The following is a 22,753-nucleotide window of genomic DNA, read 5'->3' on the forward strand; positions in this document are numbered from 1 at the left end:
CTAATGAATATATTTAGCTACACACATCTTAACCTTACGTAGAGAATGTATATGTGTGTTGATGTAGCTCCTCATATTTACTCTAGCAAAGGATTAGTCAACCTACTCTGTTAATAAATAGCTTGTTTCACATTAATTTCTCAGTGTAAGAGCCTAATCTCATATTAGACAATTTAAAAAATATTTGACATGGGTCATCATCAAAACTGAGAAACTGAATAGCTACATTTCTATATGTTCATATAACCTGGCCAACTCTACAACATGAAGTCATGTCACTGTATTAAAATTATCTAGAGAGGTTAAGCATTGCTCATTTTCTAATAAGTAGTAATAATAAATAAATAAAGGCGCTATGATGGATCTCTCTCAATAGACACATACTTGAACTCCCAAGGGCTCCACAGGGTAAAAATATAAAGGAAACAAGCATCAAACTCTTGCACAAAATGCTTATATACTAACTACACTCCATGATCCCTGATGTCTTTATTTCAGACTATCTCCATAATGAATGACCTTACCTTTCCAGTCTTACTCTACCACAACATTCCGCTTTACAGACCTACTCCCTACCCCACACAGGTCCCCCCACTTCCCCGCTGGCCTGGACTCCAGATTTCTTTTCTGGTAAGAAGACTTCACCCTGCCCCAATGCCCGGCAAGTGTCTGAATTGCTCACTATGTCAGGATCCAGCTCTGATGCCCGCTTGGTCTTTGCCTTTCTTGCTCTTCTGGGGCTGCCTACAGCCCTTCATATACCCTCTCTCTCTCTCTTTGCCTGCTTCCTTAATTTTTTTAAATTACAGGTATAATACAGGCTCCTCGAAATAATATAGAGGTATAAAAATTTTTAAAAAGAAAAGGTCCCTGGTTAGAGGTTTATTCCCCCAAAAGAACAGTTAATAATTTGGTATGTAACTTTCAGGTATATCTTTACTACATCTATACAAATATGTTTGCTTTTTTCACAAAATGGGATTTTTTTTACTCTCTCTTATCTTTTGTCATGCCTACATAAAAAATGTTTAGAAAAATTAAATATGAAAGAATGAATTTCCTGAATCCATCCCACTACACATACTGAACTGTACACGTTCATTTTTATTTCTTATCCCAAGTACTTTCTTCCAACCCTGGCTAGTAAAAGAACAATGTTCTTTTCCATTTATGAAAAATGAACACTGTCCAATCTACACTATTTATTTTTCTGATCATAAAGAATAAACATACACAAAATATTTCTAGTGAAACAGCAATGTGTAGTTATCTGTCAACATTCCCAATATTAATTGACGTAAAATAATCAGCTAATAAAATTTTTGGAGATGTATGAAATCAGTTTTCTAATTTACTCTGGAGCCTTTAAAACTACATTTGCCTTTAATTTTGTCACATTTTTAACAAAAGAATAATAACTAACATACTGTAGCTATGAATAATAAATGAGGATACCCTCCCACTTCCAATTTAAAAACCCCTAAATGTCCAAGGTCTTTGACTAGCAGATTATTTCGGCCAAAGGTTGACATTTAACTTCTAAGTCCACTGTTACACTAAAAATGCAACAAATGATCCCAACAAAAAACACTGCAGCAGCTCTAAAGGTTTTTACCTACAAGTAAATCAGTGTATCAGAGTCCCCAGATGCCTACACATTAGACTTAAACACCCAGTAGAACTAAGCATTTCTATTACTATGGATTATCATTATTCATTTAAACTTCATTTCCCAAGCCCAAAACTGGAACACCACATTTGTGACTACACATTTATCTATGATGAAGACAGAGAATTCAAAGTCATATTCCCTTAGGAACGTAGAAGACCACCAGATATTAATTAACTCTACCTAAAAGGCTTGGTTATCTCATGTTCAGAACTGAAAAGCAAGGATATTCATCTCTCATCATCAGCTAATATTTATTGTGTGCCTGTAGGACATACGTACAAGTCACCTACAAGGATGGGCTCTAAAAACTGTATTAGTCAAAAGTGGAAAATGCTTTTGTTACTCTATGAAATATACATTAAATGTGGCAATACTCTGCTGAGCTCTACTTACAAATACATAATAAATAGGGTGCCCATGTTTCTTTTAATCAGTAGGGAGTGTTTACCTTTAACCTTCACTCCCTAGACAACAGCTGTTCTTCTATTCAAGTATTGACAATATTGTGCAATAGTATCGGAAAAATATGACTGCTGAATATGCTTTATTGTTATAAGACAGTAAGGGATCAATTCATTTAAAAAGCCCTGATTTATTCCAGAGGAAAAGTACAATAATGCTGGTTAAATTAATAGTCAAATCTTTAGATTGGTCAATATAAAGGATAGTGTAAAATTGTACTGAGGACTTTTACAACAGAAATCTGAAAAGCTTCAAATGCTTTGGCATTTTACAAATTATTAACTTGGGTATGGCCTAGTGCAACCATGGCCTTATTCTGAATGCAGGAGGGAATAAAACTAAATACTCTGTATTTGAGGATTATTCATTGTTCTTTACTTTGAGTTACTAGGTATTAGATTTCATAAAAAAGTAAGAGACGTGATTATACGTGGAAGAAACTGAATCACTAATAAAAGTGAAATTGGATCTACTCAAAAGCAACCCAATAGAAGGAGAATAAAACTTTTAGCTGGTCCTGTTCACTGGTGGCTTTCTTTGTGGGTTTATAATACGGAACGAGAAAGGTACACACCACTGCTGGAACTACACTGTGACAGCTGCTAAAGAATGCAGCTGACTAGAGATTTCAGCCTGGGTCCAAATCTGCCTTGCTCATGCAACTTGCCAACAACCAGTAGTAAGAATTGCTTCCAGTTGACATCCTTGGCCTACAATAAAGGGCAGTATTAACATTAACACTACAAAAGCTTTTAGAAACCCAAAGTTAGGTTACCAGAATTGTGATGACATTTTTAACAATATATTTTCATGATTTTTTCACATATTACAAAACTGCAATGAATTTTTTTTTTAATTTTAAAACTTCTAGTCAGTCCTCAAAATAAATATCAATTCTTGGCTGTGCACGGTGGCTCACATCTTTAATCCCAGCACTTTGGTAGACCAAGGCAGGAGGATTGCTTGAGGCCAGGAGTTCAAGACCAGCCTGGGCAACATAGCAAGATCCTAACTGCTACCAAAAAAATTTAAAAAATTAGCTGTGCAGGTGGCATGCACCTGTAGTCCAGGCTACTCAGGAGGCTGAGGCAGGAGGATTGCTTAAGCTCAGGAGTTCAAGGCTGTAGTGACCTATGATCACGCTACTACCATTCTAGCCTGGGTGACAGAGCAAGAACCTGGCTAAAAATAAAAATCAATTATTTTTAGAAGGATTGCAGAGGCATTTATTTCTTTAAAAAAGTAGTGAGATTATTTTCAAACCTAAATATACTGCTAATTTTATTACATGGATGTGGACATAATTAGGGTCTATCCATCATCACGCTACACCTCATGTTCATTCAACAGATACTTCCTGAGCAACTACTGTGTGAGACGGATGAGAAAACTAAGCCAAATAAGATACAGTACCTGCCTTGAAAGAGCTCACGGACTAGTGAGGATGTGCTAAGCACAGTGCTCTGATTACCTGAGCTTCACAGAGTGGCAGGCACCTAACTCAACAAGAGCAGGAGGTAAGAGGTCAGAGAAAGCTTCCTGGGGATTTTTTAAATTTTCTAGTTTACTAATAATAATTCTATCTAAACCTTATCTGTCATAATGGAGTCTCTCTTTCCTATACTAATTGGTAGGTTTTAACTAACTCTAACCTGTGTTCTTTAAAAGAATCCACGTTCTCCTGGTACAATTTAAGACCCTAAAGAAAAACGGCTTTAAAAATACTTTCTCATTAATTTAAAAACAATCCAACACTTTGAATTGCATCTTAGCACTGAAAATGTTTCCATTTTTATGTCCTAGTTTTTTATGTTATTAATATTTCACATTCTGTGTGACCATTATCCCTTAGCAACAGTTTTAAAATTTGGATCAAATTCTAGAGAATGAGAGTATCTCATTTTTGTACATAAACAGAAGGAAAAGGGGAAAAAAAAGTGAGGTGGTCTCTCTCTTTTGCCCACCTCAAACATAAAAGAAATATATTAAAATACCACTCACAAAATTTCAAGAGGACACAATTCAAAGGATAATAATAAATGCAAGTCACCAAGAGTTGACATTTCCATGACCTAAGCTTGTTGTATACAGTGCCTCCCGTTCATGTCTACTGACATCCAAGAGTAAATCCTAAGGGAGTTGTTTTGAGTGAGGGTTTCTGTATGTCTCTTTGAATAGGAATACAAAGTGACAGAAAAATAACTCAAAATTGCTATAAAATGAATGGTATTTCCAAATGCGCAGGCAAACAACATGCACTTTAATGTAACACATTTCTTCTTATTTGGCAGTAAGTTAAAACATATGTTGTTTGAAGTTTATATAAAATGGATGAAAAGGTGTTATTTGTGTTAAAAATGAAACCAAATTACTAAGTGGTTTAAAATCCATGGCTTTTATTATCCAAATGTAGCCAGTTAAAAGTAATGTCACTTGAAGAGTAAAAATAAATTAGGGTTAACAGTTACTGGTTTGCTTATTTTTTTGATGAAGGAAATAAACAAAGTAAAACCCTTCAAAAATATGCACTTAGTCATTACAATTTCATAATTTTCTTTAACACAATTCCAAAAAACAAACAACAAAGAAATTTTGTTACCCCTTAAAATCAAGTACAAATATTTTTTCCAAGGCTTTTTCTTCTATGAATTACCAAAGAAGGAGCTCTCAAAGCTTAGTCACACTTCAAAAAGGAAAAGTCAATGGCAACAGGCAAAAATCAGGTGGCCAAAAATGTCTTCAACAACTTGCCCTGGGAAAAAAACATCTCATGAAGAAGAATAAAAACAAAAAGCAAAATCATTATTATCAAATAATTTTTTAAACCATCAATAGTTTGATTAGCACTTCATAAAACAAATAAAAACAACAGTACAATCTCTGAGGTTGTTTAGACTTGAGAGAGACAGAGAGACAGAATGATTTCTAACGGGCTGGAAGAGTAGAAGTCCAGAACTAAAACTTAAAAACAAAAAGTTTTGCTACTTTGTTTTCAAATATACAGTATATAGGCAGATATTTGTTTCTGAGGCCTCAGGTACCTGGCACAGGTGACTTTAGTTCTAAAGTCATAACTTATTTAGAATTCAAAGTAAATTCATGGTTTTTTCCTGTTGACCACTGCTTAATAGAGCAAAATAGTAAGGCCGGGTGCAGTGGCTCATGCCTGTAATCCCAGCACTTTGGAAGGCTGAGGTGGGCGGATCACTTCAGGAGCTCGAGACCAGCCTGGCCAGCATGGTGAAACTCCGTCTCTACTAAAAAAATTACAAAAATTAGCTGGGCATGGTGGTGCATGCCGGTAATCCCAGCTACTCAGGAGGCTGAGGCAGGAGAATCGCTTGAACCCAGGAGGCAGAGGTTGCAGTGAGCTAAGATCATGCCTTTGCACTCTAGCCTGGGTGACAGGGCAAGACTCTGTCTCAAAAAAAAAAAAAAAAAAAAAAAAAAAAGATACCATATGTCCCCAAAAGATCAGATAACTTAGCTCTAATAAACAAAATCCAAGAAGCATATTCTGTTACAGCAAATCCTTAAAGCAGGAACAAATGCCTTAGGAGAAAGCCTTTATCTTTAGAAAGAACTGTATCCCATTTTGAGTGATGATAAATATTCAATAAAAAATATTTTGTCATGGATTGTATCATTACCACTGATTGACACCAAAGATAAACCAAGCAGTGAAGATGGCCCAACCCACAAACCAACATCATCGGTGACATTGGGTCCAAGAAAGATATGTCAAAGATGTCATCACAATAGTGCTTTTGCCCTATTAGTTAAGTTGGGCAAACGCACTCTCAGATGCAAAACACCTTACCTACATTGCTTACTTACAATATTATGTTTTTAACTTTTAAAATATTTTTTATTCTTACCTGGAAATAAGCGTATTTGAGAAACCTAGAGTACTTCAGAAACTTTACAGTTTAATATTGTCCATGTTGGAAACAAGTATTGACTATCAAAAAATATGAAAATAAAAATATATAATTTACATTTATGGAAGTTGATAACAATTTTAAGAGAAAATAAACTATTAACCATAGACTAAATTTTATTTTCAAATATGATCTGCTTCTGCTAACATTTTAAATGTTAGAAGACACTGGTGAATATCCTCCTTTATTCTCACATACTGGCATTCTACCAAAAAAAAACTCAAATGTTTTATAAGGGACATAATTTCATTAATCCTCATACATTCTCTGAGATTTATGTTTAACCCCTGCCTTTTTTTCTCTGTCCTTCAAATGCAGTGAACAATAAAATCATAACTAAGATCTAGATGAGTCTCACATCTGCAGTTCTCAAATTCCTAACCAGTGCTTCACATTTCAAAAAGTTCACCAGCTGGAATCAGGATTTAAGGTAAATCAGTAATATTAGTAGAACTAAATCTAATTACTTAATTGATTAAAAAAGAAAGAAAGAAAACATTTCCTGAATTTCATGCTCTACAAACTTTTCTTATAAATTTGTTGATAGCTTCAAAGAATGCTATATTCTCAACATATCTTTAAGGCAATTAGTTACCAATTAAAAAGGGCCCATTCTGGTTAAGGGGGTGCAATAGGTAAAAGAACAGCAACAAGAAAAGTATATGGTCTGGCCTCATAGCCATAAAGAAAATCAAAAAAAGGTCAGATGTATAGTCACAAGAGATAACCTGACAGGGCTGAAAGTCAGGCATTCATCATAGTGCAGTATAAGTTAATATTTCTATATTATACAATTATCCTATGAATAGCTCAATTAAATTGCCTTTGTACAAAGAGTTACTTTATTAAATTAAAACATTTAAAATATTCTAAAATTTTTGTAACCCTGTTTTTGGCATTTTCTTCATTTTTTAAATATCCTGGAAGCCAATGTGTACCAAAAGGTAGGACATGGTAGGAGTGGTCTACATGAATAAGGATAGGGAGAGGTATTTTACCAGTGGCATTTAAAAAAATTTTAGGCACATGGTGATAATTAACAGCAGAACAACTTTCAATTTTATTATTTTTTTAAAAAAATTATCTAACTCACTTCATTGCCCTAGAATGGACCACCTCTTCTATCCCCTCCAGCCATTGGCACAACCTTGCTGGAAATCTCAAAAACATAGAAATAACTAAGAGTTTGTCACAGTCTCTGGAATACTCTGCATTTACTGTTTTTTTTTTTTTTTTTTGAGACAAGGTCTGGCTCTACTGCTCAGGCTGGAGTGCAGCGGCATGATCTCGGCTCACTGCAACCTCTGCCTCCTGGGCTCAAGCCATCCTCCCACCTCCGCCTCCCAAGTAGCTGAGACTACAGGCATGCCACCATGCCCAGCTAATTTTTTTTGTATTTTTTGTAGAGACAAGTTTTCGCCATTTTGCCCAAGCTGGTCTCAAGTTCTTGAGGTCAACTGATCCACCCACCTCGGACTCCCAAAGTGTTGTAATTACAGGTGTGAGCCACCTCACCTGGTCACATTTGCTTATCGTTCCTAAATGACTTCATCACTGTTTTCTTCTCTTCCTTTTTCTCCTCCTGTTTGTTCAATTTTAAGCACTTTATAAAGAAAATAGTAAAGCTGAATTTAGATCTTATTGAATTATTAGGCTGGAATGGAGAGAAATACATACTGTTCATCTAGTAAAATACTGCTCTCAGAACATAAATTATAATACTCATGTATTTGAAATACAGAATACTTCAAAATGAAGATAAATATGTGGAGATTTTAGTTTCTAGAAAAATGATAAGGCTGGGTGCAGTGGCTCATGCCTGTAATCCCAGCACTTTGGGAGGCCGAGGCAGGTGGATCACCTGAGGTCGGGAGTTCGAGACCAGCCTGACCAACATGATGAAACCCCATCTCTACTAAAAATACAAAATTAGCCGAGCGTGGTGGCGCATGCCTGTAATCCCAGCTACTCAGGAGGCTAAGGCAGGAGAATCACTTGAACCCAGGAGGAGGAGGTTGTGGTGAGCTAAGATCACGCCATTGCACTCCAGCCTGGGCAACGGGAGCAAAACTCCATCTCAAAAAAAAAAAAAAAAAAGAAAGAAAAAGAAAAATGACAAATGAGCTATTGAAAATTAAATAATTAAACACTTTGGAATGGTCTGATTCAAGAGTACCTAACTATTGTAAAAGTCTATGTATTTTTCCTTTTATTTCTAACATATCTGTGTGGAAAAGGATTTTTGCATTTGTCTGCATTAAAAATATATATAATACTATAACTGGATGTTGCATCTGGTATGCAGATCCAACAGTGAAACATTGCCCATATATTTGTGTGTGTGTGTGTGTGTGTGTATTAATCTAATATATATATTAGATTCAGGAAGTATATGTGCAGGTTTATTACATGGGTATATTGCATAATACTGAGGTTTGGGCTTCAAGTGAACCCTTCACCCAAATAGCGAACATGGAACCCAATAAGTAGTTCTCCTTATATTAAATGGGTATGGATAAGACATAAAAACACTGTTCTCATTGAAAGTGTTTTTTAATTTCATTTTAAATTAGGTTTTTCTTGTTCTTTTTACAATAATCCAATTTTTCTAATATGTTACCATTATTTTTTCCATTCTGTTAAAGTTTTCAAAGCATAAGAATCACAATTGCTACTTCTCACAGCAATTAGTTTGCAAGGTTTTATTTTTCTGTCAATTGTAATCCAAGTATTGCAATATACTATTATACCTCATTACTTCATTTTGGAGTTCTTCCATGACATCAGAATATAAAAAGTATTCCAGCCAGGCACGGTGGCTCACACATGTAATCCCAGCACTTTGGGAGGCCAAGGCAGGTGGATCATCTGAGTTCAGGAGCTCGAGACCAGCCTGACCAACATGGTGAAACCCCGTCTTTACTAAAAATACAAAAATTAGCTGGGCATGGTGGCAGGTGCCTGTAATCCCAAAAACTTGAGAGGCTGAGGCAGGAGAATTGCTTGAACCTGGGAGGCAGAGATTGCAGGGAGCCAAGATTGCGCCATTGCACTCTAGCCTGGGTGACAGAGCAAGACTCCGTCTCAAAAAATAAACAAACAAAAAAAAGTATTCCGTGGACAAATAAATATGAAAACCATTAGACTAGAGGAAGAATTTTAAAAATGTCAAAAATTGAAAGTCCAGGGTTGGTGGCTCATGCCTGTAATCCCAGAACTTTGGGAGGCTGAGGCAGGAGGAGGATTGCTTGAGACCAGAAGTTTGAAACCAGCCTGGACAACATGGCTAGACTCCATTTCTAAAACAATGTTTAAAACTTAGCCGGGCATGGTGGTATATACCTGCAGTCCCAGCTCCTCAGGAGTGGGGGACAGGAGGATACCTTGAGCCCAGGAGTTCAAGGCTGCAGTGAGCTATGACTGTGCCACTGTACTCCAGTCTGGGCAATGGAAAGGGACTCCATTTCATAAAACACACACACACAAATACCCTAAGGCTTTTCTAATTTTTAATAAGTATCCTTGGGCTTAAAAAAATTATGACTCCATATTTCATAACAATGCAACTGAACATCACTTTACAAATAAGTTTGGGTTTTTGGGGGTGAGTTTTTTTTTTGGTTTGATTCGAGAGAGGATCTCGCTTGTCACCCAGGCTAGAGTGCAGTGGAGCAATCATGGCTCACTGCAACCTTCACTTCCTGGGCTCAAATGATCCTCCCACCTCAGCCTCCTGTGTAGCTGGGATCACAGGTGCACACCACCATGCCTGGCTAATTTGTGTATACAAATAAGTTATTAATAACATACTCAAATTTTTTTTTTTAAAGACAGAGTTTCGCTCTTGTTACTCAGGCTGGAGTGCAATGGCGCAATCTTGGCTTACTGCAACCTCTGCCTCCTGGGTTCAAGCGATTCTCCTGCCTCAGCCTCCCAAGTAGCTGGGATTACAGGCATGCACCACCAAACTCAGCTAAATTTTTTTGTATTTTTAGTAGAGATGGGGTTTCACCATGTTGGTCAGGCTGGTGTCTCGAACTCCTGATCTCAGGTGATCCACCCACCTTGGCCTCCCAAAGGGCTGGGATTACAGGTGTGAGCCACCGCGCCCGGCCAACACACTCCTCATCCTAATATTCAGTGCTGATAAGAATTACATGTTCCAAAATGATCAAATCTATCCATAAAATAGTTAAACACATAGTTAAGCACATTTCATGTTATGAACGACTGACTTACAAACATTCATTCATGTACTTATTTTATTCAGTACTGGGCACAATGTTAGGCACTGGAATCTAAATTATAAACAACACAGACAATGTCTCTCAGGACAGACAACACAGACAACTTCACTCAGGAAGCTTACAGTTTCTTGGGGGGTACACCAAGGATTTGTGGGAACATAGAAGGAAAGCACTTGGCCCAAACTGATGGGTCTGGGAAGGCTTTCTGGAAGAAGTGGTATCTGTGCTGAGCAACATACATGCTCAATGGCTTTCAGCTCTCTGACTAAAGTTCCTTTAACAATATTCAGGTTCATAAACACTATCCTGTGTAGGTAAAGTACCACAGCCCGAAGAACCTTGCAACATTGAGGCATTCTATGACCAACATCAGTACACACTATGAGTTTGTGGCTAAGTTAAAAATATTTATCTCGTGAACCACCTCTTTCAAATCAGAAAAAGCTTCCAGAGCTTCTTATCCACATTCTAGACTGCTTTTCCTCTGCTCTGTATTGGAAAAGCTAAAAAACAAACAAACAAACAGCAAACAAAACACAACTTCTGTTACCTCTCTTTTTTATTAAACTTGTTTACTGAAGTACAATGTACATACAGAAAAGTAAAAAAGTAAGATCATGGCTGAAAGAATTATCACAAAGTGAACACACCCAGGCCAGACATGGTGGCTCACACCTGTAATCCCAGCACTTTGGGAGGCTGAGGTGGGTGGATCACTTGAGGCCAGGAGTTCGAGACCAGCCTGGCCAACATGGTGAAACTCCGTCTCTACTAAGAAAATACAAAGATTAGCCAGGCATGGTGGCACGGGCCTGTAATCCCAGCTACTCAGGAGGCTGAGGCATGAGAATTGCTTGAACCCAGGGGACAGAGGTTGCAGTGAGCTGAGACCGCACCACTGCACTCAAGCCTGGGCAACAGAGCGAGACTCCATCTCAAAAAATAAAAATAAAAAAAGTGAACACACCCACATAATCATCACCCAGTTTAAGAAATGGAATATTACTAGCACTCCTGAAGCTTCCCTTGTTCCCTTTCTCTCTTCCTCAGAGGTAAGCATTATCCTGCTTTCTAACACCACAGACTGGTTTTGCCATCCTTTGGACTTTATATAAATGGAATCATATAGTATAGTCATCTGCTGCATAAGGATGTTTTGGTAAGTGAAGGACCACATATATGGTGGTCCCTTCAGATTATAATATCAGTTTTTTATTGTACCCTTCCTATGTTTAGATACATAAATACTTACCATTGTGTTACAGTTGCCCACAGTATCCAGTAGAGTAACATGCTGGAGAGGTTTGTAGCCTCAGAGCGGTAGGCTATACCACATAGCCTATGTGTGCAGCAGGCTATACCATCTAGGTTTGTGTAAGTACACTCTATGATGTTCGCACAACAAAATTGCCTAAGGACACATTTCTCAGAATGTATCGCCATTGTTAAGTGATGCATGACTGTATGTATTATTTTGAGTCTGTCATCTTTTGCTCAACATTATGTTTGTGAGATTTGTACAGCATATTGTGTGTGGAAATAGTTGATTCATTTTCTTTGCTTTAAAAATATTCCATTATATGAATAAACCACAATTTATTTGTCTTTTCTAATGTTGATGGGCATTTTAGTTATTTCCATTGTTCAGCTATTACGAAAAATACTATGAACATTCTTGCATATGTCTTTTGGTGCACACATTTCTGTAGGGTCTACCATACCTGAGAATGAAATTGCCAGGGAACAGGATGCATATACTTTCAGCTTTAACAGATACTGTCAAGCAGTTTTCCAAAATGGTTTTTCCATTAGTAGTGTATATGAGTTTCAACTGTTCAACGTTATTATCAATACTTGGTTTTGCCAGTTTTAGTTTTCACCATTCTGTTGGAAATATGTTGGTATCTTATTTTGGTTTCAATTTGTATTTACCTGGTGACTATTTCGGTTTAGTATCTTTTTCTGTTTATCAGCCATTTGGATATACTCTTTGTGAAGTGCCTGTTCATGTTTTTCACATTTGTGAAATTAGGTTCTTTTTTCTTCCTGTTGATTTGTAAGAATTTGTTATATATTCTGAAAATAAGTCCTTAGTTATATGCATTTCAAATACCGCCTCCTACTCTGTAACTTACATTTCTACTTTCTAAATAGTGTCCTTCAATAACAGAAATTCCTAATTATAACATAGACCAATTTATCAGTCTTTTCTGTATGGTTTTTTTTTTTTGTCCTATTTAAGATATCCTTACCTAACTCAGGGTCATGAAGATATTCTTATGCATTAATGTTAGAAGCTTTACTGCTTTACCCTCTATATTTAGATTTATAGTCTAAATAGAAATCTGAAATTGATATTTGTATATGGTATGAGGTAGAGGACCATGATTTTTTTCCACAAGGTTATCCAGTTGGATCAGAATATTTTATTAAAAATACCATCCATCTTCATTGTTTTGCAGTGCTACCTATGTTATAAAATCAAGTTTCCACATATATGTGGGTATATTTTTGGACTCCATATCATTTTATTTGACTTTCATCAATCCTTACACCAATACCATGCTATCTTAATTACGGTAGCTTTATAACAAGCCTTGATATCTAGTAGTGTAAATCTTCCAACTTTCTTCCTTTTCTTCCACATGATTTTGACTATTATTGGTTCTTTACATTTTCATATAAATATTAAAATCGTTTGTCAGTTTCTACCAAAAAAAAAAAAAACCCATTGGCTCTATCCATCTATTTGTGTTTCTGCTCTGCTAATAGTATCTCTTCTGTCCCCTGCCAATGGCTTCAGATCATTTTGGAGTACATTTCTACCCATTAGGACTTAGGCACTCATTTCTGCAAAGAAGGTATGAGGTACCAATATGAGGTATTTCAGAGTAGAGTAAAGGCTCATGGTAATGCTTTAAGAGCATGCCTGTGATTCTTAGAAACTTCTTCAGTTCCTTAGAGATTTTGCAAGAAAACATAATTTTTAAAGAGTCAGTTATTCAGACTTCTCTAGAAATATATTTTTGTGATAATTGCCAGTATCATATACTTCTAAAATCTCAGGGGATATTCAGAAGCTCCATTCATATCACTCTTTAAAATCAACAGGAATCACAACTTTGCTAGAATTTTACAATGCAAAAGGTCTTCAGGGGTTACTCCTTTTTTGATTAAGCCCAGTTTTACTTGAAGAAATGAATAATTACTCATATAATTATTTTTGTTTTATATTGAGAACTGAAACAGCATTATTTTCCCTTAGACTTTGAGCTACATGATGGCCTTCGTATGTTCTTGTCCTTTAATTTCTTAATACTCAAATTACAAGCAAACTTTAGAAGTACAATGGTCTAAAATTAGAAGTCAAAGATTTAGGATACCAGTTTGGGTTATGCCATCAAGAATTTATGACTACTCATATACACCCTCTAAACAGAGGAGAGTATGTGTAATATATTGTATGTGTAATATATTGTATTAACTAGATGACATCTTTAAGGCTAATTAAGTCCATTAGACTAAAATGAACTTCAGAACAGGTACTGTTGGATCCCTATACCTCAAAAATAGTTTAATAATTGTGGTTGAATTCATGAGTAACTAATTTTGATCTCATCATTGTTTTTCTGAAAGCACAGAAGAAAAAAATGAGTTAAATGAAAAGTTGACTTTAAATGTTAAGGAAGCTAAATTTCACATTCAGCTTTATTCTCCCCACACTGACTGAGGGTGACATATCTATTCAGATAAGAGAGTAGATAGGGCTGAAGAGTCAGGCCTGAATGGGAAAATGTCAGTTGTAGGAACCTTCACTGTATTTTTATATAGTGCTAAGCACATGTCTTGCCCACAACATGCATGCTATATGTACTTGTTAATTCGATTGGAGAGCACTTAAAGCTACACCATTGGCATCATGATTCTTTATAATACAGATGGTACCTGTATAAGAAATGTTGACTTTAAGCAGAACCTGATTGTACATGCCCATGGCTCAGAAGTCCCCTTTTGTAGGTCATGAAACTAGATGCACATGAAGACAATGGATTCCATGAAGAGAGAGAATAATTTCCCCCATATGCTGAAATATCTGGAGTGTTTATGATACTAATTTACCTTTCCAATCATCATTCTCCCCTCTACAAAAAGAAACATGTTCATTAATAATATCCAACATGGATTCTACAGAGTTTCAGGCCTGTGAAAAAAAGGGCCCTCCTAGGGTGAAGTATAAGGCCATTTCTAGGGTCCAGAAGTCTGAAGAAGGCCATTCAGAGAAAACGGTCCCAGCATTTTAAATTATTTACTCAAAATAGAACTATGTTTAATAATAATATTTTAGTTAAATGTTTATAAGTAAATATATTTACCTAAATGTACAGAAATTAGTGTTAACAAACTCTTATTTATCTAGTACCCAGGTAATCAGAAAGCTCAATCATTATCAAATTATTTTTCCCCATAAGCAAGACTCTAAAATAGCAATAGACGCTCACAATGATAATCATTCACACTAAAGATTCCAATAGACCTCCTGAAGAATTTTTGGAAGTAATTGTTTTGGGTGTTACGTTTAAGATTAAGTTTATTATATTCTAATGCTTACAAAACTAGTCATATGTACAATACATACATATGGACACTAGGTTAAACAGAAAAATTCAATTAGTGAAAAATTCCATTTACTACTTGTTACATAGAATCAAACATTTATTGTATCTGCTGCTTTCTCAAATTCAGGCATATCAGTCACTGTGCTCCCTCTCCTGAAAGTCTTTCCCTATCAGTCTATTATGCAATTCTCTAAGCCATAAAATACCCCTCAAAATACATGAGTTAATCATATTCTATCCTTTCAAACATGTCAACAGTTTCTGTGAACATCTTTTAGGTAATATTTTGCTAATATTAAAGTTTACTATTGTTAAATATGGGAAAGTTAAATGCATACTCATTTTTAAATAGATCAACAGAATTTTTAATTACAAGGAATTGAAATTTCTAAAATCCGGGTTCAAATGAGTCTAAGCTGTTCAAACTTGACTATATATCTCATTTTCTCCCCATATGTATGATACCTAAAAATATGTTTTAGCTTATTTTTTAAACCTGCATACATTCAATTTCTGAAAACAACTCCAAGATTTGATAGTATCTGATTCATCAAAAGCTTTGTCATTCATCGAAATGATTTTACTTACAAAACATAAATATCAACTTTATCATTAGGGAATATTTTGTTAAATAGCAATATGAATTCACTGAAGGACATATATCATTTTACTAAAATACTTTGTAAAAATTTACAAATTAGAACAAAGTGATCATCCTTACATGTTCATAATTTACATAAGAAAATAATATAAACTGAAATTAATTTTAACATAAGCTTCTGAAAGAGAATTGCAAAAATAAAAATGGAATTTATCTTGTAATATCTTGGTGTTCAAAATATTTTTAAAGAAAGGATAGACAGAATGTTCACAGATGACCTGAAGAGCCTTGCCTTAAGTGATGATTTCTTCCTATTCAGCTAGCTATTATAAATATGCTAAAAACAACAGCAAGGACAAAAAAAAAATGCACATAATTAAACTGTCATTATGCCATCAAAAATAGATTTTATATGAACATATAATATTAGAAGTGTTCAAAAACAAGTTGATTTATACTTTGCTCCTAGTAGTTCCTTTAAAAACAAATAATTTGTTCAGTAGCCGATAATGCACAAAATAATTACTAAGAGCATGTAAGGTTCCTAGCAAACTTTTTTGCTTATATAATTCTGTTTCCTTTCATATCCACCAAATGGGAAATGGCATCATATGTGACACCAATAATTCTTTATGAAAAACATCATCCTGAACATACTATTGAATAAATGTATTCATATATACATATACACACACACACACATATAATATGGATGATAGAAGGTATAGGCATGTATCTTCTACTTAAATGATCCAAATGTTCTACAATCCTAAAACCTACATCTCCTTTATCTTCAATAAATATATATATGCATCTCTATGTATGATATGTATAATACATATAAATATGTATATTTTAATTTGAAATAATGTATTCATTTCATAGCTTTAGATTAGTTCCAAAAATATGGTTCAAAAATATAGAGTTTACAAATGTACCTAATAGATACAAAGAGATCAGCTCCAAAAGAGTAACAGTTTAACCCATTCCCTTCAAAATAAGTTAAGATACTCATAAATTGCCATTAGTTTACTTTGTTATCTCAAATGATAAATAAAAAGAATCTAGTCTTTCCTGAATTTAAAACAAAGATAGAATTCTCAGATTTTCATATTAATTTGAGTAAACAATCATAATACAGTTTCTGGATAATTAATTTGAGCAATAAGACAAGGGTTGCTGAATTTCTGAATAAACATTTCTAGAGATAGGCTTAACTCTATTTTGACTTGAACCAAAAAACTAGTTTTATTTAGCATTTTGCAACTCTCTGAATTAAACACAATAATTAGCAGAGAAAATTTTTTTAATGGTCACTTGACCGTTAAAACTGAATGAATTACAATTGTTATACCTAATATGGAGTTTATTCTGGATGGGTGGGAGGGTGTGTGTATGTGTGTGCAAGTGACCCACTGAAGTAACAAGGACTCTGCTGCTTGTCAGAGGCAAAAGGTGAGTTGCTCTAAGAGTACAGTACTTACATCCTCAGTTCTGTGTCGCCTAACAGAAACTACAGTATGATTCAAATCTTTTTTCTTAAAGAGAGTTACAAAATCACTCTTTGATAGGTGCTACAATTTGGTTCAAAGCCTCCTAGAAGTTGAATGGCAATGTTGAAACCATTAACCACTCAGCTCCTGAACATGGAGAAAATTATGCTTGTATAGCAACTAGGATTTCCTTCTCAAGATTGCAGCAGCAGTCAACATTAACAATGGATTATTCTTGTAATTGGGGTGGAAGGCTAGGGTGGGAGAGGAAAAGAAAAAAAAGTTTACATCATATCTTTCCCTGAGATTACCTAAAAATTTATACTTCATAATTTAACACCATAAAATTATGGCTGTCAATACTTGTTTGGGGACACAATTTCAAATACAAAATGGAACTTAAAAGAAAGATAAGCTACTTAAATCTTAAAAGGGAAACTAAAAATTAATGGTAATTTTCTCATGTATCACATTTCAAAGAAGAGCCCTTACAGTATAAAGATCCCATGAGTTCGTGACAGCTTTATTCTTAGACCCACAAATCGAGCCATTGTTATGCTCTGAAACTGTAGGAACTGCTGCCACCTACAGGATCTGAACAATAATGGCAGTGTTTTACTCAGCAGTACCCTCTATTGGGGACAGAAATGTGCTGAATGTGTAGGCACTTTTCTTAACAGCAGGTGGCCTCACTTTTGCTACAGATTTACCTCAAAGATGTTGGTTTAAAAGCTTTTTCATGTTTTGTAAAATAAACTCCAACTTCTGCCTGAATCTAAAGTTGCTAGGTGATTTGAGATAGGAAAAAAAAACCACAACCTTGAACTCTGAAAATTCACTTCCATAAACACAGTTTCACAAAGTTGTTCCCCAGTTGCTAATCTAATGTCACTTAGTGCCATGCCATACCAACCAAGACACAAAAGAGAGGTACTCCGCTGAGACTCCCTGAATAAGGGTGAAATTAAAGAAAGTTTTTATTGAGTATAAAATGTCTGTTACCATAATTAGTCCCATCTTTCTAGAATTTATTACACTCTGTAATATAAAGTAACTATAAAGATGCCAGTTTCTTGTGGCATTTTTAGGTAATTAATATTAAGCAAAGGTTATACATTTTTAAAGATATTTACTGTTGAGGATTAGTAAACTCAAAACTTTAAGAACAGCAATATGTACCAAAGATGTCAGCATAGTTTTCTTAGAAAAGAAAAGCAATTGCCAGGCACGGTGGCTCATGCCTGTAATCCCAGCACCTTGGGAGGCCGAGGCGGGTGGATCACGAGGTCAGGAGATCGAGACCATTCTGGCTAACATGATGAAACCCCGTCTCTACTAAAAATACAAAAAATTAGCCGGCGTGGTGGCGGGCGCCTGTAGTCCCAGCTACTCGGGAGGCTGAGGCAGGCGAATGGGGTGAACCCAGGAGGCGGAGCTTGCAGTGAGCCAAGATCGTGCCACTGCACTCCAGCCTGGACGACAGAGCGAGACTCCTCTCAAAAAAAAAAAAGAAAGAAAAGAAAAGCAATTAACTTTTATATCTTTTTATTGTAACCAGAAAATGACACCTTCCCTTTGGTTTTATTCCATCCATACAAATTAATTAAAATAACTAATGCCTTTATTATTGTTAAAGATTTGAGAGCATTTTAAATGTTAACAAATAAAAGGTGTTATAACCAAGGGCAGAAGGATTTCAGCATATTCAGAAGCCAAGGTAAAGTAGGTCTATAAACCAAAGAAAATCTTGTAACAGAAAATCATTCAGTCAGAGTCAAGTAGCACTCATACTATGAAAATAAAAAATATTATCCACTATACTGCTGTAGACATGCCATCAACTGATGATATTGCAAAGGCTAAACTCTAAACCTCTGTCTGTAATCACAGCAAACGGTGGCAAGAAAAAACTTTATAGACTTAGGACAAAACAAAGAAACAAATTAATACCCAATTCAAAGCCATGAAAAAGCAAATAAAATTATTATTGAAATGTTGACTATTCCAGAAATATTGGGTGAATATTTCAAAATGTAGCCAGCTATCCAGATATTTATCATGTTTCTTTAGAAAAAAATAAGGATTTGTTTTTAAGTATATTCAGATCTTTGGTCACAAAATCACAGATTCCTAGAAAATATTTAATATATATTGCTTTTAATTTTACACATTAAATCTACGGTACATATAGGTATTTTTTAGGGCCACTGAAACAAATTGTCACTGCAGCCTTACATAGGCTGTTTGCCATTGAAATCTTAGAAGGGAATGTACATGGAGGAAGTGCCATCCGTCACTTTGTGTGAAGTAGTTTTGTTAATTCCATGAGTTCTCACACTACTGCCTTTCACCTGTGACCAAGCTTAGCCTATACCTGTACCATTGTGAATATACTAATGGTCCTGAATTTAGCCCTATCACCTTCCTTCTTTTCTTTAAATATCTTTACATGTCTCGCCTGGCACCATTTTCTTCAAATGACTATTCTTTGCTGCGAACAAAAGCTCTGATGGACTTTTCAATTCCTTTCATAGTTAAGAAATGGCAGCTAGGCGAAATGGAGGAATAGAAAAAGCTAAATGTGCTCAACCAAAAATGTACTATAACCTTAGAATTCTAGATAACTGGGCTTTATCTTAAATCTATACTTTTGAGATTTATAATTTTTTCCAGCTACCTACACAACTTATTTTTAAATTGTTTATTAAGTCATTGTAGTTTATGTTTTTCAGCTTTAAACTGTTTTATCAATTTCCAAACCAGGGTGGGAAAATATGGTTTAAAAATAGTTTTAACTTATAATAGGGCTTAGCAAATTTATTTGACACAAAGTTGTATATAAATATCATTGTACGGAAACCAATACACCAGACTTATATAGATCCACTGGTTCTCAGGGTGGGTATACCTGTACACCCCAGTCCTGGGCTTCTCCAAAATTTCTGATAACATCATGGGTTTGCATTTTATTAGATCAAATCTCCAAGCTCCTATTAACTCAATAATGAACTATAGCAAACTGAACTTTTATTGTGTGTTTTCTAAAAGATAGTGATTAAATACATAGGTAGGCAGATATAATTGTATGTGGTAATACATTCCTACAATGTTTTTCAAATTTTGTTTAAATAATTTTTAAAATTTTCCCAAATTCTCTATATCCTCATAGTAATGATGTCTCTGAGACTATAACCCAGAACTACCTTTGATATAACTGTATAAAAGCTTTCTTTCATTACTTCAGTACTAAGCCATTTGGATAATAATAATAGCTTGGATATAGCACCCACCATGTGTCATGTACTAGGTGCTTTTTATTCATAATCCTTTGAGTTATTATCCCCATTTTACAGATGAGGAAATTGAAAGACAAGGAAATTACATGGCTTGCCTAAGACCACGAGGTCTGTGGATTACAAATTAAGTGCTCTTTCTGTTAAGCAACTGTAGATATAATTTAATTCGATTTCAGAAAAAAATATTGAGCTACATGGAACATATGATTCTAAGCATTTTTTTCACAAAATAATTTAGTTTATAAAATTAGGTAACTCAAAATCTTACAAATGTATGAAGTTTTTTTTCACACAGTGTAAAAACACTTTATACATTTTTAAGAACCCTAAAACCCTGAACGTGACAAGATTTAATATTTCACTTATATTCTTGATCTATGTTAATATCACACAAATAAAATGAACACATTTCACAGCAAGAAAAGGACTCAGGAGCTAGAAAATTTAAATAGTTGATGCTACAAAGTCACTATGTATCCCATTTTTAAGAATATGTTATACTATGCAAAACTGTAGAAGGACCCCATATTGATAATGAGTGGGATCTTTTGAATTTGCAATAATCTTTACCTTTAAGAAATTAATAATCTCCTACTACTTTTTTTTTCCAACTACATGCTTTCACCACTTTAGTAGTGTCTTCATTTTGAAAGCACTTGGAATAAACAGTTTAAAAACTGTAATTTTCTTTGTAGGTACAGTCTTAAATTGCAGTATCAACTCAAGCACCAAAGAACTACAGTGCTACCCTGAGGACAAAAGCCATTTTAGATGTCGTAAATATATTATGAAGAAGTCTTTTCTTTAAATTGTCAGCAAGATAACCTCATTCTTTCCTTTTTAATAGTGATTTAGTGTTGTTTCACACAAAAATCAAATGCAATGGTATTTATGATACCATACATTATATGATAAGAAACAAAAAGGTTTCAAACGATATCCTAAAGCTTCAGTTTTAAGGGACATAAGTAGGTGAGCAGATGGTTCTCAGAGAATGCAGTCACAGACTTTCCCCTTCAGAATAGTCCTAAACAATGATGCATTTTGATTTGAAGGGTCCTGTTCGTAGGTCCATCATATATATGCTTCTAGTAAATCAAAACTGAAATGAGATCATGCACAAGATTTATTTTTTAAATAAAAATTCTCTTTAAAATAGTGAGGTATCCAACAGTCCTCTGCCTTTTGAAGGCCATCCTTGTAATATACACAATGTTGCCAGCTCTACTTGCCACACCAGTTATTCCTTTCAAAAATTTCTACCTATAGGCCAGGCGCGGTGGCTCACGCCTGTAATCCCAGCACTTTGGGAGCCAAGATGGGCAGATCACAAGGTGAAGAGATCAAGACCATCCTGGCCAACATGGTGAAACCCCATCTCTACTAAAACTACAAAAATTAGCTGGGTGTGGTGGCACGCACCTGTAATCCTAGCTACTCGGGAAGCTGAGGCAGGAGAATCACTTGAACCCAGGAGGCGGAGGTTGCAGTGAGCCAAGATGACGCCACTGCACTCCAGCCTGGGTGACAGAGCAAGACTCCATCTCAAAAAAAAAAAATTTCAACCTATATTCTTACTATTTAAAAACTTCAACTTTTCAAATAAGGTCCATTCTATATTCCTTTATTCAGAACAAGTCCAACCACTTACTAAAAGTTTCCATTTGTTTTTATTAAAACCTAATTTATCTACTTTAAAATTTAAATCAGATATAAAATTTATTAAATACTCAAGAGGATACAAAAGAAATAATGGAACATGGATATTAAACTAAGCCACATGCTATAGAAGGATTACATTTTGACTCTTTTCAACTATATCATTTTGGTAAATATTAGAATCAAGTTTGTTCAAATAATAATACATTCTCGAGTTTCATCTATCACTATGTCTCAGGTCTTTTCTTATCATTCTTGTGTCTGGCCAGTCTTTCACGCTGAATGTCATAAACATTACTCAGTTCTACATACCAGGCACTGAATAAAGAAAAATTATTAGTTTGAGGAGCTTATATTTTAGCAGAATAGAGAGCAACAACGCAAATAGAGAATTTCAGCATAGAGGGTTTCAATGTATTTACAGTGCTGTTAGTGCAATTAATAGAGATATCACGCAATGTTATTTGGAGTACAGGGAGGAGCATTTGGTCTGGCAGAGTGAGGAAGGTCAGGAATAACATTTAACACAGTTGTTTGCTGAATTTGAATCTGAAAGGAAGCAGTCACTGCCTTAGAGATTATAGGTCTAGTTGGGTTGATAGACATATAGGAATTAAATAGTAACAGAATGATTTTCATGTTGACTTGGTTATATTTCCTTTGAAAAAAATTAGCATTTCGCTCTCCCTCTTTATCTCTCTCTTACTCACTACTTACCTCTCGATACTTAACTACATTTCTTTTTTCTTTTCGAGATGGCATCTCG

General features: G+C 35.0%; 1 protein-coding gene and 1 long non-coding RNA gene across 6 annotated transcripts in view; both read right to left on the minus strand.

Moving 5' to 3' along the window:
* CAMKMT (calmodulin-lysine N-methyltransferase) overlaps positions 1-22,753 on the minus strand; it is a 417,058-nt gene that overhangs the window by 281,556 nt on the left and 112,749 nt on the right. The window lies entirely within an intron of this gene.
* LOC134759648 (uncharacterized) lies at positions 4,870-15,579 on the minus strand. The gene is made up of 3 exons (XR_010136186.1): positions 12,255-15,579; positions 7,591-7,678; positions 4,870-4,886 (listed from the first exon to the last, which is right to left on the minus strand). It is a non-coding gene; the product is annotated as an uncharacterized LOC134759648 (long non-coding RNA).

This window comes from Pongo abelii, chromosome 12 (assembly GCF_028885655.2).
Source record: "Pongo abelii isolate AG06213 chromosome 12, NHGRI_mPonAbe1-v2.0_pri, whole genome shotgun sequence".
NCBI classification, from domain to species: Eukaryota; Metazoa; Chordata; class Mammalia; order Primates; family Hominidae; genus Pongo; species Pongo abelii.